Here is a 17,483-nt window from a genome sequence, read left to right on the forward strand (position 1 = left end):
GATATTTTGAAAGAAACACCAGCCTTGTTATTAACATCAGAGTACTACACTGACATGACTTAAGTCACGAGACAGTAATATGCACATATACAGGTGGCGGTAGTATCATGTACACAAGGTATAAAACGGCAGTGCACTGGCAGAGCTGTTATTTGTACTCAGGTGGTTCGTGTGAAAATATTTCTGATGTGACTATGGTCGCATGGTAGGAATTAACGGACTTTGAATGTGGAATGGTAGTTAGAGCTAGACACAGGGGTCATTCCACTCCGGAAATTGTTAGGGAATTCAGTATTCCGAGATCCACAGCATCACGAGTGTGCCGACAATACCAAATTTCAGGCACTACCTCTCACCAAGGGCAATACAGTAACCGAAGACCTTCACTTAACAACTGAGAGCAGTGATGTTTGTGTAGCATCATCAGTGCTAACAGACTTACCCAAAGTATTCAACACCATTGCCCACGAAAGATTGATACAAAAATTGGAAAACTGTGGAATTTGATGCCAAGCAAAAGACTGGATACAATAATATTTATGCAACAAGGTATCAATAGGGAAGTCAGTCAGGAACCAAAGACATCAAATATGAAGTACCATAGGAATCAGTAATGGGATCACTAGCGTTTAATGTTTGTAAATGATATAGCCATTGAAGAGAGAGAGAGAGAGAGAGAGAGAGAGAGAGAGAGAGAGAGAGAGAGAGAGAGGAGGAAATACTATATGCAGATGACATGACAATACACAACAGTGACCAAAATGTGGAACAGTTTGAGAAAAAGCATGTATTTCTGCAAATGTCATAGCACAGGGGTTCACAGAAAATTAGCTACAAATCTGAAGAGAACTATGTATGCAGTGTTCACAAACAGAGAGAAATCTGTGCTTGCGAATTTAGAGGTGGACGATATAAAGATGGACGAAGTAGAATCCACTGGATCTTTAGGCATTACTGCAGATAATAAGTTGAAATGGAAAGAGCATACAAATTCTGTCTCTAAGAAACTAAGCTCTTTCACATTCATAATGAAGCAGCTTTCATGATACCCAGACGAACAGCTTCTGTACACACTATACCATGATCAGTCTGAACAGTACCTTCAGTATGGAGTGACGGTGTGGCAAAACACAAACATCGAAAAAACAAAAGATGAACAAGGGCTTATGAAACATGCACAAAGTTCTTTAAAAATTTAATTTTTGCGTCTTTGTACATATATACAACAACAACATACATCACAAAAGATAGTTCGCAGTGAATTACAAATGCAAGTGTACACACCTGAATACACAGGGAAAGAATGATACACAAAGCACAACCCACTGACTGACAATGTTTGTAAAATGACCTTAGTACTAGAGTATCATATTCCCACAATCTGCCAAAAAACCTGCATGACAGCATACATGACACTAACTTTCCAAAAAAATTTCAAATATTATTGGTCGAAAAGCATTTTTTTAGCATTAAAAAGTATTTACTAAATTAAATTTGTTTATATTGTTCTTTACGATCAGTGATATTCAGGAGTTTAATCAAAACGGTTCCCAGAATGAGACTTTCACTCTACAGCGGAGTATGCGCTGATATGAAACTTCCTGTCAGATTAAAACTGTGTGCCCGACCGAGACTCGAACTCGGGACCTTTGCCTTTCGCGGGCAAGTGCTCTACCACTGAACTACTGAAGCACGACTCACGCCCGGTCTCACAGCTTTACTTCTGCCAGTATCTCATCTCCTACCTTCCAAACTTTACAGAAGCTCTCCTGTGAACCTTGCAGAACTAGCACCCCTGAAAGAAAGGATGGCTTACCCACAGCCTGGGGGATGTTTCCAGAATGAGACTTTCACTCTGCAGCGGAGTGTGCGCTGATATGAAACTTCCTGGCAGATTAAAACTGTGTGCCCGACCGAGACTCGAACTCGGGACCTTTGCCTTTCGCGGGTAAGCTCTCTACCACTGAGCTACCGAAGCACGACTCACACCCGGTCTCTCAGCTTTACTTCTGCCAGTATCTCGTCTCCTACCTTCCAAACTTTACAGAAGCTCTCCTGCGAACCTTGCAGAACTAGCACTCCTGAAAGAAAGGATATTGCGGAGACATGGCTTAGCCACAGTCTGGGGGATGTTTCCAGAATGAGACTTTCACTCTGCAGCGGAGCGTGCGCTGATATGAAACTTCCTGGCAGATTAAAACTGTGTGCCCGACCGAGACTCGAAGCAGAAGCAGGAGAGCTTCTGTAAAGTTTGGAAGGTAGGAGACGAGATACTGGCAGAAGTAAAGCTGTGAGACCGGGCGTGAGTTGTGCTTCGGTAGCTCAGTGGTAGAGCACTTGCCTGTGAAAGGCAAAGGTCCCGAGTTCGAGTCTCAGTCGGGCACACAGTTTTAATCTGGCAGGAGGTTTCAAAACGGTTCCCCTTCAGAAATAAGTGATAATGTTTGATATGTCTTATATTACACGCACATTTATTTACACAATGTAATCCTACAGGATCAAAAACAAATTCCATTCAGTTGTCTCACCTTACATTTCCCTTCTTCCTTCTGTCAAGGTCCACAACACTACTTCTCCATCCAGATTGTGTACTGCCTTCTCCTGTCACCCTTCTCCAAAGGAGGCATTCATCTCCCTCCCTCCCTATCTCTTCCCCCCTACCCCCTCCTTTTTCTCCTCCCTATTCCCCTCTCCGACTCAACCTTCGTCTCTTTCTCCCTGTTCCTCTCCTTCCTCAGAAATCCTTTCTTCTTCTGGTGCAGCCACTGAGTCATTTCTCTTTCCCACTCCTACCTCGCACTAATCCACTGCTCCCTCCTTGTCCCGTGTGTTCTTCCCTGCCTGCTCCCTATATCTATCAACCCAGGTAATTGCAATTTAATAATATGGATCACGGTGGACACCGTAGTGGAGGGTTTGCGTAGTAGAGTGTGAATGTGTGTACTTTTTACCAGAAAAATCTTAAGAGCTCAAAAGTTATGTTCCACTAACCTTGAGGCAATTCATGAATAAATCTTGCTACCAAAATCACCAGAATTTGCTATTAAGTTAAGGTAAACCTATATTCAACCTGAAGGATGATCTGAATGCCACAGTGCTTTGCTAGGCACGATCCTATTGTAGGTGTTATGTCGTTGCTTTTCTTCGGACTTTGCACTGACTTATCCAGCCTGTTACATGGGGAACTAAAGTTTAACAAGGATATTATTTTATATAAGGTCTACTTTTGGTCGACCGACCATCTTCTAGTAGGTCTATGTCCAAGGGCAAGGTACTGAACTATGATGAATGATCTGGCTGCTTACCAATTAGTTTGATTGCAGTGTTAATCCAGTTAATCCCACTGCTACATTTTTGAGGCAAATGCTCTGTGCTTTTGTGTAAAACATACAGTTCTGGTGAGAACTTCTGCAGAGCAACCTTGCTAATGCTACAGTAATTACTGTTTATGGAAAAGTGGCTTCAAAGAAAATGTAAATAAGTTTTATCATATTTGACACTAGATAGTCATATTACTTTTACAAAATATGGTGTATAAGCAACTGAATGTTAATGTGTATGTGGTATTTGTTCATAATTATTTCTCAACAAAGGGTTATAATGCATTATACCCAAGTTTTCCATTTTTGGAACAGTGGGACTGAATGGGAGCATTGAAATAATTGCAAGCACTTGGTTGACTGCCAATGAAATGACAGGCTAATTAAAAGAGGATTCTGATTTTTCTGAGGCTGAATTATACACATACCCCCAAGGTTACCCAAGACAGTCAGATGAAGAAAGATGGCGTATGTGAAAGAGAGAAAAATCCTGTTGCAGAAGCAAAAGTTACAAAGTATTGTAATAGAGAAATTGTTACCAAAGAGGTAGATTACTATGACGTGAAAAGACTGGTTATGAAATATGCTTATTAGAATGTTCTCAGATATTTATCCGTAACTATAAAAATATGATTGATGATTCCTACATAGGGATTAAGGAGTCTAAGGAGCCACTGTGTTAAACATCCAGCACCACCAGTTTCAATAATGTTCAGCTATTTTAACTGTTCTATGATCACCTTATTAGAGACATGCTAGCTAATTATACAAATACCTCCAACCACCAGCAAGGGGATATAACATTCAAGGTATCAAGGGCTGAAAAAAAGTGTTATTGACCATATTTCTTCTAATTGGTTACCACCCTCTACCAACACACAGAATGTACTGGGAAATGGGCAAGGATTGCTATAACCTAGCTGTCCCAAAAGCAATGTCAAGGAGAAGATTTGGAAAAAAAAGTGAAATATGGAAAGAAATTTCTTCTGAAGTGAAGATCACTAAATAATAATAATTAATTATCAATCTTGGCTTCAGAAGAAATTTCTTTCCATTCGGTCAACAGTTTATTGACATATCCACACCTGCCACAATTTTTAACTATAACATTTCCACAGCAGGAGTTGACACACTTGATGAAGATACTGGAAAATATTAGGATTAATTTCAGAACAAAGAAATGGTACTACTAACTTCTCACTTTCCCCACTAAATGCTTGGTTGCTATACAGACAAACACAACAGTACAAGGAGAAACCACTGGATCTACCTGGGTTCACAAGGTATGTGGTAAACTGTCACTTTCAGAAGTACATCTCACAACAGTCACTTGCCCAACCAGTGCAAAATCCGAAAGCATTACACAAAAGGGTGTTCAATGACCTGTGCCATGATGGACAAGACATTTGACTGTACCATTAGGCAATTTGCATCAGCCCCAAGGCCCTTCAAAACCACTGAGCTTCATTCAGAGAACGTAATGCAGTAAATAAGAGTGGAGAGATTCCCATAGTTTGTGCTGTCACTAGTGTTACTGAGATCACCATAGAAAATTAGAGAAGCAGGGTTTACGTTTAGAGTTCGAGAACCGGTGGAGGCCATATACACTCCTGGAAATGGAAAAAAGAACACATTGACACCGGTGTGTCAGACCCACCATACTTGCTCCGGACACTGCGAGAGGGCTGTACAAGCAATGATCACACGCACGGCACAGTGGACACACCATTAACCGCAGTGTTGGCCGTCGAATGGCGCTAGCTGCGCAGCATTTGTGCACCGCCGCCGTCAGTGTCAGCCAGTTTGCCGTGGCATACGGAGCTCCATTGCAGTCTTTAACACTGGTAGCATGCCGCGACAGCGTGGACGTGAACCGTATGTGCAGTTGACGGACTTTGAGCGAGGGCGTATAGTGGGCATGCGGGAGGCCGAGTGGACGTACCGCCGAATTGCTCAACACGTGGGGCGTGAGGTCTCCACAGTACATCGATGTTGTCGCCAGTGGTCGGCGGAAGGTGCACGTGCCCGTCGACCTGGGACCGGACCGCAGCGACGCACGGATGCACGCCAAGACCGTAGGATCCTACGCAGTGCCGTAGGGGACCGCACCGCCACCTCCCAGCAAATTAGGGACACTGTTGCTCCTGGGGTATCGGCGAGGAACATTCGCAACCGTCTCCATGAAGCTGGGCTACGGTCCCGCACACCGTTAGGCCGTCTTCCGCTCACGCCCCAACATCGTGCAGCCCGCCTCCAGTGGTGTCGCGACAGGCGTGAATGGAGGGACGAATGGAGACGTGTCGTCTTCAGTGATGAGAGTCGCTTCTGCCTTGGTGCCAATGATGGTCGTATGCGTGTTTGGCGCCGTGCAGGTGAGCGCCACAATCAGGACTGCATACGACCGAGGCACACAGGGCCAACACCCGGCATCATGGTGTGGGGAGCGATCTCCTACACTGGCCGTACACCACTGGTGATCGTCGAGGGGACACTGAATAGTGCACGGTACATCCAAACCGTCATCGAACCCATCGTTCTACCATTCCTAGACCGGCAAGGGAACTTGCTGTTCCAACAGGACAATGCACGTCCGCATGTATCCCGTGCCACCCAACGTGCTCTAGAAGGTGTAAGTCAACTACCCTGGCCAGAAAGATCTCCGGATCTGTCCCCCATTGAGCATGTTTGGGACTGGATGAAGCGTCGTCTCACGCGGTCTGCACGTCCAGCACGAACGCTGGTCCAACTGAGGCGCCAGGTGGAAATGGCATGGCAAGCCGTTCCACAGGACTACATCCAGCATCTCTACGATCGTCTCCATGGGAGAATAGCAGCCTGCACTGCTGCGAAAGGTGGATATACACTGTACTAGTGCCGACATTGTGCATGCTCTGTTGCCTGTGTCTATGTGCCTGTGGTTCTGTCAGTGTGATCATGTGATGTATCTGACCCCAGGAATGTGTCAATAAAGTTTCCCCTTCCTGGGACAATGAATTCACTGTGTTCTTATTTCAATTTCCAGGAGTGTACTAGGTACATTTCGCCACACATTGCACACTAGACTTAGGATGTATATGCGTCTTCCTCTAAAAGGACTAAAGTACATGATCCATTCTGAAAGAGGTATGATAAGGTCACGAATTGATATTCAAATAGGTATCGATGAAAATGCGATTGAAAACTTCGGTGCCCAATGGAAGAATGTGTGACGTCTGCAACGCAATTTCACCACACAGCTGGCAAGAACAGTAAACACGACGTCTCGGTACCGGGGCATAAAGTCTTTGCGAATTTGATTACGTGAACTCTTCTGCACAGTAACTATGTATCGCAGACGGGTGCGTGAACAACACACGCAAATGTCAGCATTTGACAGAGGACAAGTAGTTGGGCTCAAAGAAGCCAACTGGAGTAACCACCGAAATGAATCGCTCGATATCTGAATAGGTGTAATGCCACTAGTCGACAATGTTGGAGACTGGGTGAATCATAGGCGAACACAGCGTCAAGAATGAAGCAGTCGACATAGAGAGACGACAGAATGAATTCACTGTGTTCTTATTTCAATTTCCAGGAGTGTATATACGTTATTGTTGTGCATAATTGTGTGTTATATTTATTTTTCGTAATTATCATTGGGTGAGCTAGTTTTTCCCTTATTTGCTTATCTATTTCCTAGTAGTGTAATGAGAAAATAAGCTCTTTAAAATATTTAGTATGAAAATTCAATATGAATATCAAGAATACACTTTTGTTTCTCACAATATACAAGGTCTGTTCAAAAAATTCCAGAATTTCATCCACAAAATGTTTCTACACTTACCTTTTACTTATTGTACATGATCTGCTTTGAAATATTCTCCTCCACAATTGATACACCACTCCCAACCCCGTTTCCCCTTCCGGAAGCAATCTTGGTGGATCACGTGAAGCAATCTTGTCTATCGTTGCAAATATTCATCCCTTCAGTGGGTTTTTCAACTTCGGAAATAAAAAAAAAAAGCCCACAGGGCCAGGTCTGGACAGTACAGAGGATGAGGCAATATAATGATTTTGTTTTTTGCGCAATGGTCACGCATGAACAGGGATGAATGTGTGGGTGCGCTATCATGGTGCAAGAGTCATGAATTGTCTCGTAGGCACCATAACACCTACCGATAGTACCACTGATAAACAGTTTGTCCCTGTGGCATGAATTCACGAGGAGCTAATATTTCGAAGTCAAAGAAAACTCTCAGCACTGTTTGACATTTGACCTGACCTAACAAGCTCTTTTTGCTCTTGGAGAACCTTTCCCAAACCATTCTATAGATTGAACCTGGTCTCAACATCACAAACATAGAGCTATAGCTCATCCCCAGTTGTGATTCTCTTAAGGAACATATCGTTCTCATTTGCCGGATCCAAAGGCTCTTCACAGAATGCGAGTTGAATGTCCTTCTAGTCTTGATTTCATGAGCTGTGGAATAAACTTGGTGGCAACACAATGCATTCCAAGATGCCTTGTCAGGATTTCATGGCATTATCCAACTGAAATGTTACATACTTTGGCAACTTCTCTAACATGCAGTCTTCGATTGGCACACACAATTTCATTTATGTTCATACCATGAGCATCCTTGGCAGGCGTCTAAGGATGTCCTGGATGAGGGTCACCTTTGACTACTATCTGGCCACCTTTAAATCGTGTGAACCATCCGTAACACCGAGTACGGCTTAAGCACTCATCACTGTAGGCTTCCTGCATCATTTGGTGTATCTCTATAAAGGTTTTCTTGAGTTTCATGCAAAATCTAATGGAGGGGCATTGTTCCTCAAACTCTGTCATCTCGAAATTCGCAAACTGTGTGACACAACTTTCCACTCAATACAGCACTGAACAATAACTAACAGACATGCAACAATGAAACTTAACAGCAGTTAAACATAAAATACAGGTGTGTGCAAGGATGCCAACAGCATTTTGCTCCAACACACCACTGGCATGAAATTACAAATGTTCCTGAATTTTCTGAACAGACATCGTACATTGTTAGAATCACGAAAATTGTATTTAGGGGCTATCTGGTCTACCTATACACCAAACATAAAAATTAAAACAGGAATTCCTAAAAGAATTGAATGGCAAAAAGGATTAAGGAAAAGGAAAAAAAGGAAGGAAGCTTAGAGTCTGATGTCCTGTCAGAGACAAGCTCAATAGAGATTGAGCACAATCTCATGCTGGGTATGATGAAGTAAACTGACTGTATGAACTTTTCAAATGACCTATCACAGCATTTGCCTCAAACGATTTAAAAGAATCACAAAAAACTAATCTGGACGTTAATGGTACAAAAATTGCTCATTAAGTTCTGAAACTTCAAAGTGTAAAGTGTTTTCCACTTCACATGACAGCTCTGGATCAGTTGCTCCCATTTTGGGAGTCAGATCCTGAACACTGATACAGCATTAACAGATGAACAAAGAGAGTTATTGCATGTTTATTTAATGGTTTCAGAATGGCCTCTTGTACGAGTGTTAATAACAGGCAGATAAGAACGACTGAAAACAAAGAGAGATTTAATCAGTTGCCACAGCTTACATGAAATTAAAGGATAAATAGATAAAACTAAAAATATACGATTTCTACTGCAAGATACTTTATATATGGAATACCAAAGAAATTAGTAACTACTAACTAATAATCATCTTCTGCTGGGGCCACTCAAGCTAGATACGTCAAGGGGGAGATAAAAAACAAACGGACATGTAGCGTGGGGAGAACAGGAATAAAGGAAACTGTGTAATTGTGGTTATGCCAAACATCCTATGGTCATGAATTATTAAGTAAACCACTGCCTGACAAAAAACTGGAGGAGGAGGAAACGAACTTCAGGAGCTGAGATGATATGTAATGTTCTTTCACTGACTTTGGCACCGAGTCAAATTTACAACTTAGCAGTACGAGCCCACTTGTCAGTATCTTGCTGCACATACTACGGCCTGGACGCATGCACTGATTAATTGGGAAACATGTAAAACCGTTCTAGCTGGCAAACTGGCCCACAACTGTTTTAACTTGTATTGATACCCTGGATACTGATGCCAGGATGGAACTGACCTAGTCCCATGTATGTTCTACTGGGGACTAATCTGCTGGCCTCTGGAATACCCTATAATGCGGACGATTCATGGACATACACATCGTGTGAGCAAACGTTGTCCTGCTGGAAAGTGGCGCCATGATATTAGTCACATGAGACATAACACAGGATGACGCACAATGTCCATGACATGTCGTTGTGCTGCCTGAAATCCCTCAAGACTATTAGCTGTGACCTTAAGGTATACCAGTGGTTAACACCACTGTGCCTCTCCAAAAACTGGCATAGTTCCACTGGAGAGGGTGGGGATTATGTAGTCTGTTCAAAGATTACAACTGACAGTGATATAATCAAGCAGTTTAGTGGGTTAAACTATTTCAGATGTTTGACATCCTACGATCAAGATGAAGTTCTAGGATATACACTGAATAATTTCAACTGATGCATGGGCCTTCAAACAGAAAACCAACCAAAAGGACACGCAACTGAAATTTTATGAAGTGATAACATGGTTGTGAGAATCTAACTGAATAGAAAGGAGATATCTACTGAAACAGTGGAAAACAAATTCTTAAGACAAATAACTAGACATATGCTTAGAGATGAAATAAGAAATTAAGACACTGAACAGATATTCAAAATATTACATACAAATGGAAAGATATAAGAATGAAACTGGTACTAGCACCTCTTACAGACAGAAGCCAATGACAAATGCTTCGTTTTTATACACCAGCTGGTTGAGAATATGCTTGGTGCCTGAGGAAGAGGTGGGTGGATGACCCTGGCATACATATTTGAACAGGACTCACATGGTCCACCTTGAAGACAAAAAAGATAATAAACTAAAATAAAAAAGTCAACATGTATTTGAATATTACAATACTGATACTGCTAGGAGCATGTGTCAGTTACCAATAATTTAAACTGTTTATATGATGGTGCAGTAGGAAGTCCTTGGTCCAGCACAGAAGCAGCATTTATATAAATGAAAATTTATTTTTGTTACGTTGGTTGTATGTAACACAAGAATGTAGGTCAAGTGCAAAGTTGATCTGCACATTAGTTTTGTTTATATGGCTTTCTACAGTAGAAATGTTGTGGAAGTTTCATTATTAAAAAAAATCATCATTTTTGTTTAGTTACCATTACTTTTTTCAGTATTTATATTTCACCCAGGACTTTCCAGTATCAGGCCATGTGATTAAACTTAAGTGACATCACCACATCTGTGCTAACTAAGGTAATCCTTACATACCTGAGCTGCAACAGATGCTAAACAGCAACTGTTTTGCAATACCCTGCTGCAGGATACATGCTGTAATGTAATAGCAACTATGAACTTTATGTTTAGTCCGCCATGGACACAGTTTGGATTTTACTTCCATCACTAAAAGATTGAACCTCCAAATTTCGGAACTTTCTATACAATGTATACTCGATTTGCATGGCCATTCAATAATAATTCATACTCATTTTACCAGTTCTTATGTACTGCCATTCTCTCATGTCTGACATAATTTATTGTTACTTCACACTTATTTTCCTTTTCGGTCTCCCTTTAACATTATGCAGTTTGTTATTTTTATTACCACTGGTTGCCTTTTCTGTTCTTATCCAGAACTTGCCTCACCCCTTAGACAAGTAACTGTCAACAGTTGTCCACCAAGCTACTGTCAACATCTGTCCATCTACATTTGTATCCTTGATCTCTCATTTGCTAGTACTACCACTTTGGCCCTAAGATAAACTGTACTTTTCATCCAGATTTAACCCTTGAATAGTAAGGGTGTGGCTTATATCCACTACCTTATCTTTTTACATACCTTGCTATAAATAAATAATGCTGATTTGCAACAATACAACTACTGTCTGTAATGGAAACTGGCAGCAAGACATATTATTACACAACAATGCAAACTTTTTAAGTCTACTAATAATGTTACATGAGCTTATAATTCAGTTGTTGGATACTGGTAAGAAATCCCAATTTATGCTGATACAAATGACCATTTAGAGCAAAAAGCCATTCAGGTGAGGATTTCAGTGCAGTTATGATGCAGGCTTCAAACTTATGGTTGTGCATTACACTATAACCACAACCAACAGACAGGTCCAAAACAGAATGGACTGGACAAATCTAATGTGCAACATTGGGTTGTTTCAGAAGAAATATGGAAGAAGGCAATTTTAATGAAAAAATCACTCAAGAGAACTAAAATGTGGTAAATATCCAGAACTTAAAGCTAAGGTTCTTTCCTGTGTGCGAGATACGAAAGATGGGATGCCTGTCTCATAGGAAATAATCCAACTGAAGGCTCTGGAAAACACATGAGCCTTAAACATGACACAAGAATAATTCCATTTGAGTACTGGTTGTTGTCTGCTTATGCAAAGAAGTGGTCTTTGCTCTCTAATGAAGTACTGCACTAGCAGAGAGAACGTCAGTTGATTTCAAGAAGAAACTGGTTAACATCCAGTGATACATCATCCAATTGCAAAAGTGTCATTCATACCTTTTTCATCAGATTGGTGATGCTGACAAATTGCCATTATTTTTTGACACGCTGATTAATACAACAGTTGACATGAAAGGGGCAAAAAGAAGCCCATTAGGAGGGACAAGGAATGAAAATATAGAACTGTGGTGTTTGTTGTTACAGCCAATGTCAATTTGAAGGTAAAAATATGCCCAAAGAAAACTTTTCTAAGGGTTTAGTGATTTGCTACCAAGAAAAAGGCTGGATGACAGCCCAACTTCTTGTTGACTGCTCGTCTATCGTTTGGAATCACAGACCTCGGGCACGGCTTGCTATCAGAGCCATGCTAGTATTGGATGTTTTAAGGGACAGCTAACTGATGAAGTATAAGATAAACTTGCTGCACAGAAGTAACCTTGTCATCATACATGGAGAAATGACTTCAGAATTACAGGTGCTAAACAAGGCCATAAACAAGCCATTCAAGGACAAACTCCAAAAAATGTATTCGGGTTGGCTCCTGGTAGAACACAATACCCTTACACTATGTGATATATCTAGAAGCCGTCAGTCACCCTTCTGTGTGAATGGATTCTTGCTCTACAGTCCTCCAAATCATCAGAATCCATCATCATGGGGTTCAAGAAATGCTGATCATTGAATGCACTAGATGGCTGTGAGGCTGACATACAGTGGGAAGAGAATGGATAAAATACTTGGAGTGCGAATGATGAGAGCGAGCAAGATAAAATATGCTACCGACATGTTAGGTGTCAATGAGTCATATGCCAGAACAAACATTTATAGTACATACCTACATCATACATGTTAAGTACAAGTAAGTTTTTGATAATTTTTCTCCTCTCTGAGTGTGGCTTATTTCATGCAAAAATTTTTTTTATTTCTTCCTCAGAGTTTAGAGGTGCAGCTTTTATGTGGTAGCGTCTTATTATCTGGCCAATACAATATACACTGTCAACCCCATGAACTATGGACCTTGCAGAGCTGGGACGACTTTAGTGCCTCAAAGTGATACAGATAGCTACAGTCTAAGTGCAACATAAACACAAGGCTACCTATGGAGAGGTCATATAAACTGTGGTTCCTGAAGAGGGGCAGCAGTCTTTTCAGTAGTTGCAGGGTCACCAGTCTGAATGATTAACTTATCAGGTCTTGTAACATTAGCCAACATGGCCTAGTTGCACTGGTACTGCAAACAAATGAAAGCAGCAAGAAACCATAGTTGTGATTTTTTCTGAGAGCATGCACAGCTGTCTGGATGGTTATCAGGAGGATGTGTCACCAGAAAAAAGATAACTGGCATTCTACGTGCCAGAGTGCGCAATGTTGTATCCTAAATTTGGTAGGGAGGTTATAGAATTTAAAAAGAGAAATGGATAGGTTGATGTTAGATATAGGGGGAAATTGTGAGGTGCAGCAGCACGAAGAACAGGACTTTTGGTAAGTAAAGGGTTATAAACAAAAAATCAAATAGGGTAATGTGAGAGAAGGTCTAATAATGAAGGAAAAACAGGAATGGGGGTACGCTACTATGGCTAGCATAGTAAAACCATTATCACAGCCAAGGTGGACATGAAGCCAACACCCACCACAGCCGTACAAGTTTATCTGCCAACTAGTTTCACAGCTGGAGAGAATAAAACAATGAATAATGATAGAAAATAAATAATTCACATAGTTAAGAGAGACAAAAATTTGTGATGGTAGAATGGAATACAATAGCAAGTAAAGGAAGAAAAGGAGAAGTAACAGCAGGATACAGACAAGGGAAAAAGAACCTGCCTGGTAGAATCTTGCACAGAACATAATTTAAACATTGTTCACATTTGGTTTCAGAATCATGTAAGAAGGCTGCATATGTGAATGGCTCCTAGGCACACGGGAAGTTTCCAGATTGATTACATAATTTTTAACTGTGAAACATTTCCAAGGACAAATCAGGCCTATGACCCCAATTTATTTGTAACGAACTGTAGATTAAGACTTAAGAAATTGCGAAAAGGTAGGAAATTAAGGAAATGAGACCCAGATAAATTGAAAGAACCAGAGAATTATTGAGAGTTTCACAGTTTGACTGAAGCAGGGGAAGGGAATACAGTAGATGATAGATGGGTAACCTTGAAAGATGAAATAATGAAGGCAGCAGAGGATCAAATAGGTAAAGAGACAAGGCCTAGTAGAAATTAATGAATTTAACTGAAAAAATAAATAAAGACTCAGCTAATGAAGCAGGTGAAAGGGAACACACTAAGACTGACTGAAAGTGTACATCGGCTACACAGGAATGGCTACAGGACAAATGCAAAGTTATAGGAGCCTGTATAACTGTTGGAAAGACAGCTACCTCCTCTACGAAGATTAAAGGGATCTTTGGAAACAAGATAAGCAATTATATGAATATTAAGAGCTCATATCACAAGCCAGTGTTAAACAAAGAAGGAAAAGCTGAAAGGAATACAGAAGATACTTCCAAAATACTTTTACAAACTTTGGGGACAGGTTACTTATAACAAAACAAGGAAAAAGTTCATACAAACATCAAATCAAAATTCCTTTGTTTTCAAGTTAGTGAAATTTTACAATTCAGGTGATTGGAGCTCATCCCAAACACACTCATAATAAATGCTCAAAATGTCCTCCTCTTGCTTCCCAACTGACTCTGGGAGGATGTATGGCCCTACCAGACAGCCATCTACAGTCAGCCGAAACAATTTTATACTGATTAGAATGCCTAGCCCACACTGAGCATTGGGACTGCTATCAGCCCATACACACTGGTTGTGAAAATTCATTACTGAATCTCTTCCAAATGCCTCGTTTATACACAGGACTGAAGGGATAAACAACGGACTGGCAGTTTGTGCAACAGACCATCAGCAAAAGTTCTCCCATGGTGGGTGATTGGCAGGCTGTAGGTCCCGCAAACATTGAAAATGATAAGGATACACAAGTTTCTAGTGTAGTATCCTCCAGGCTGAACTTTGAGCTGTACTGCACACCAGGGCCATTTGTCACGCACTGATACCCTGGCTCTTCATCAACAGCTCATACTTTACAGAAGAAGGAGAGCTTCTGTAAAGTTTGGAAGGTAGGAGACGAGATATACTGGCAGAAGTAAAGCTGTGAGGACCGGGCGTGAGTCGTGCTTCGGTAGCTCAGATGGTAGAGCACTTGCCCACGAAAGGCAAAGGTCCCGAGTTCGAGTCTCGGTCGGGCACACAGGTTAAATCTGCCAGGAAGTTTTTTATGTTCTCAATTATTTGCTGGATGTATTCCTATCTGTCTTCCTCTTTTTACAACCATCTTTAGACATTTAAGTCATTCCGTTCAAGTACTCCGTTTGCCCGCGAAAGGCAAAGGTCCCAAGTTCAAGTCTCAGTCGGGCACACAGTTTTAATCTGCCATGAGGTTTCATATCAGCGTACACTCCGCTGCAGAGTGAAAATCTCATTCTGGAAACATCCCCCAGGCTGTGGCTAAGCCATGTCTCCGCAGTATCCTTTCTTTCAGGAGTGCTAGTTCTGCAAGGTTCGCAGGAGAGCTTCTGTAAAGTTTGGAAGGTAGGAGAAGAGATACTGGCAGAAGTAAAGCTGTGAGGACCGGGCGCGAGTCTTGCTTCGGTAGCTCAGATTGTAGAGCACTTGCCCACGAAAGGCAAAGTTCGAGTCTCGGTCGGGCACACAGTTTTAATCTGCCAGGAAGTTTCATATCTGCGTACACTCTGCTGCACAGTGAAAATCTCAATTGAGAACATAGGCTGAAAGTGCTACCCTGAGATGAACAGGCTGGCACAGGAGAGGAATTCGTGGGGGGCTGCATCAAACCAGTCAGACGACTAACAACATAGGGGGGGGGGGGGGGGGGGGAAATAACTTTTAACAGCCGAAGCAGAAACTACGTAAAAGGCAAATTCACCATAGTGAGGAAAGCATTTCTGAAAAAGAAGAATTTATTAACATTCAATATAAATTAAATTATGAAGTATTTTCTGAAGATATTTCTCTTGAGTTCAGCCTCATACAGAAGTGAAACGTGGACAATAAGCAGATAAGAAGTGAAAAGAAGCTTTTGAAATGAGTTACAGAAGATTGTTGAAGATCTTTGGGCTGAAGGCTACAACATCAACAACATACACTGCCACTGACATGTTTTTACAGGCACTCCACTGACTTCCCCGTTCAGTTGTAATGCTGTATATAACTTTTGGAGAGTGAATTTCCCTGCAGTCTCGCGCTTCTGTCAGACAAATAAAATTTTAGTCCTGAAAGCTGGTGCTCATGAGCCACTATATTGTATTAACCAGTTGTTATCTAATAAAAACAACTTGTTTCTTTATTTATTTAGTTCAAAATTATGATATAATGGCATGCACAGTGAACAGTAGTAACAAAATATAAGGGACACTGCATAGCTAGAACGCACCAGTAGACCCAGAAGAAGGCCGCTGCAACTGTCGCTGAAACATTGGTTTTCTCCAGCAATAGTTTTATACAGTATAACGCGGTACCATACCCGCAAAACTTTCGTCGACTGACTCTGGCTGCAGAAGCCTATGCAATTATATTTAGTTTTAGTTCCATTAATGTTCACACAAACTGTTAGTGCACTGCATAAGTGTATAAAGCGACTTTCAGATGTTACTGTAAATTATGACATGTCGTCTTGTTTACTGTGCCACCTTTAAAAAAGCATGTTTCAAAAGAATAATATTTATTAACTTTTAAAAATCTTAACTAGTTCTATAGCACTAAGAAACATATAGTAGACTCATTTTTTAGGGTGAAAAAAAAATAAAATAAAAAAGAGTAGAGACAACGACACAATGAAAAGCGGAGAGGCAAATGTTTTCACTTTGGATCTTATGCAGGTATCTCAAAACTTAGGTCTGAAATTGCATGGGTGGTATGACATCCTAAACTGAGTACTCCGAAATATCGAACTAATGGTGAGAAATGTATATTTAATTTTGTTTTAACATTAACAACTTACACCTTATACCAAGAATTTAAGCTTATAGCTACTGTCCAAATGACAATTCCCAAACTGACAGATAATATTTGCAAATATCTTCTGAATAATTCACTGCTGTCTTCTCAAATTCTACTCTGCAAACAGCTGATGGCCATAACATTTGTTAGCTCTATATGGCTTGAATAACCTGTTTCTCTCAAAACAGTGATTATATATATATATATATATAATCACTGTTTTGAGAGACAAAACAGTGATTATATATATATATATATATATATATATATATATAAGCGCTGGCAGGTCGATAGACACACAAATAAACACAAACATACACACAAAACTCTAGCTTTCGCAACCAACGGTTGCCTCGTCAGGAAAGAGGGAAGGAGAAGGAAAGACAAAAGGATTGGGTTTTAAGGGAGAGGGTAAGGAGTCATTCCAATCCCGGGAGCGGAAAGACTTACGTAAGTCTTTCCGCTCCCGGGATTGGAATGACGTCTTTCCGCTCCCGGGATTGGAATGACTCCTTACCCTCTCCCTTAAAACCCAATCCTTTTGTCTTTCCTTCTCCTTCCCTCTTTCCTGACGAGGCAACCGTTGGTTGC

The 17,483-nt window shown here is 41.0% G+C and overlaps 1 protein-coding gene across 1 annotated transcript in view; it reads right to left on the bottom strand.

Annotated features, from left to right (window-relative positions):
- LOC126190690 (kinesin-like protein KIF14) overlaps positions 1-17,483 on the bottom strand; it is a 270,020-nt gene that overhangs the window by 180,529 nt on the left and 72,008 nt on the right. The gene's annotated exons all lie outside the window — the stretch shown is intronic.

Source organism: Schistocerca cancellata, chromosome 6, assembly GCF_023864275.1.
Source record: "Schistocerca cancellata isolate TAMUIC-IGC-003103 chromosome 6, iqSchCanc2.1, whole genome shotgun sequence".
Lineage (NCBI taxonomy): Eukaryota > Metazoa > Arthropoda > Insecta > Orthoptera > Acrididae > Schistocerca > Schistocerca cancellata.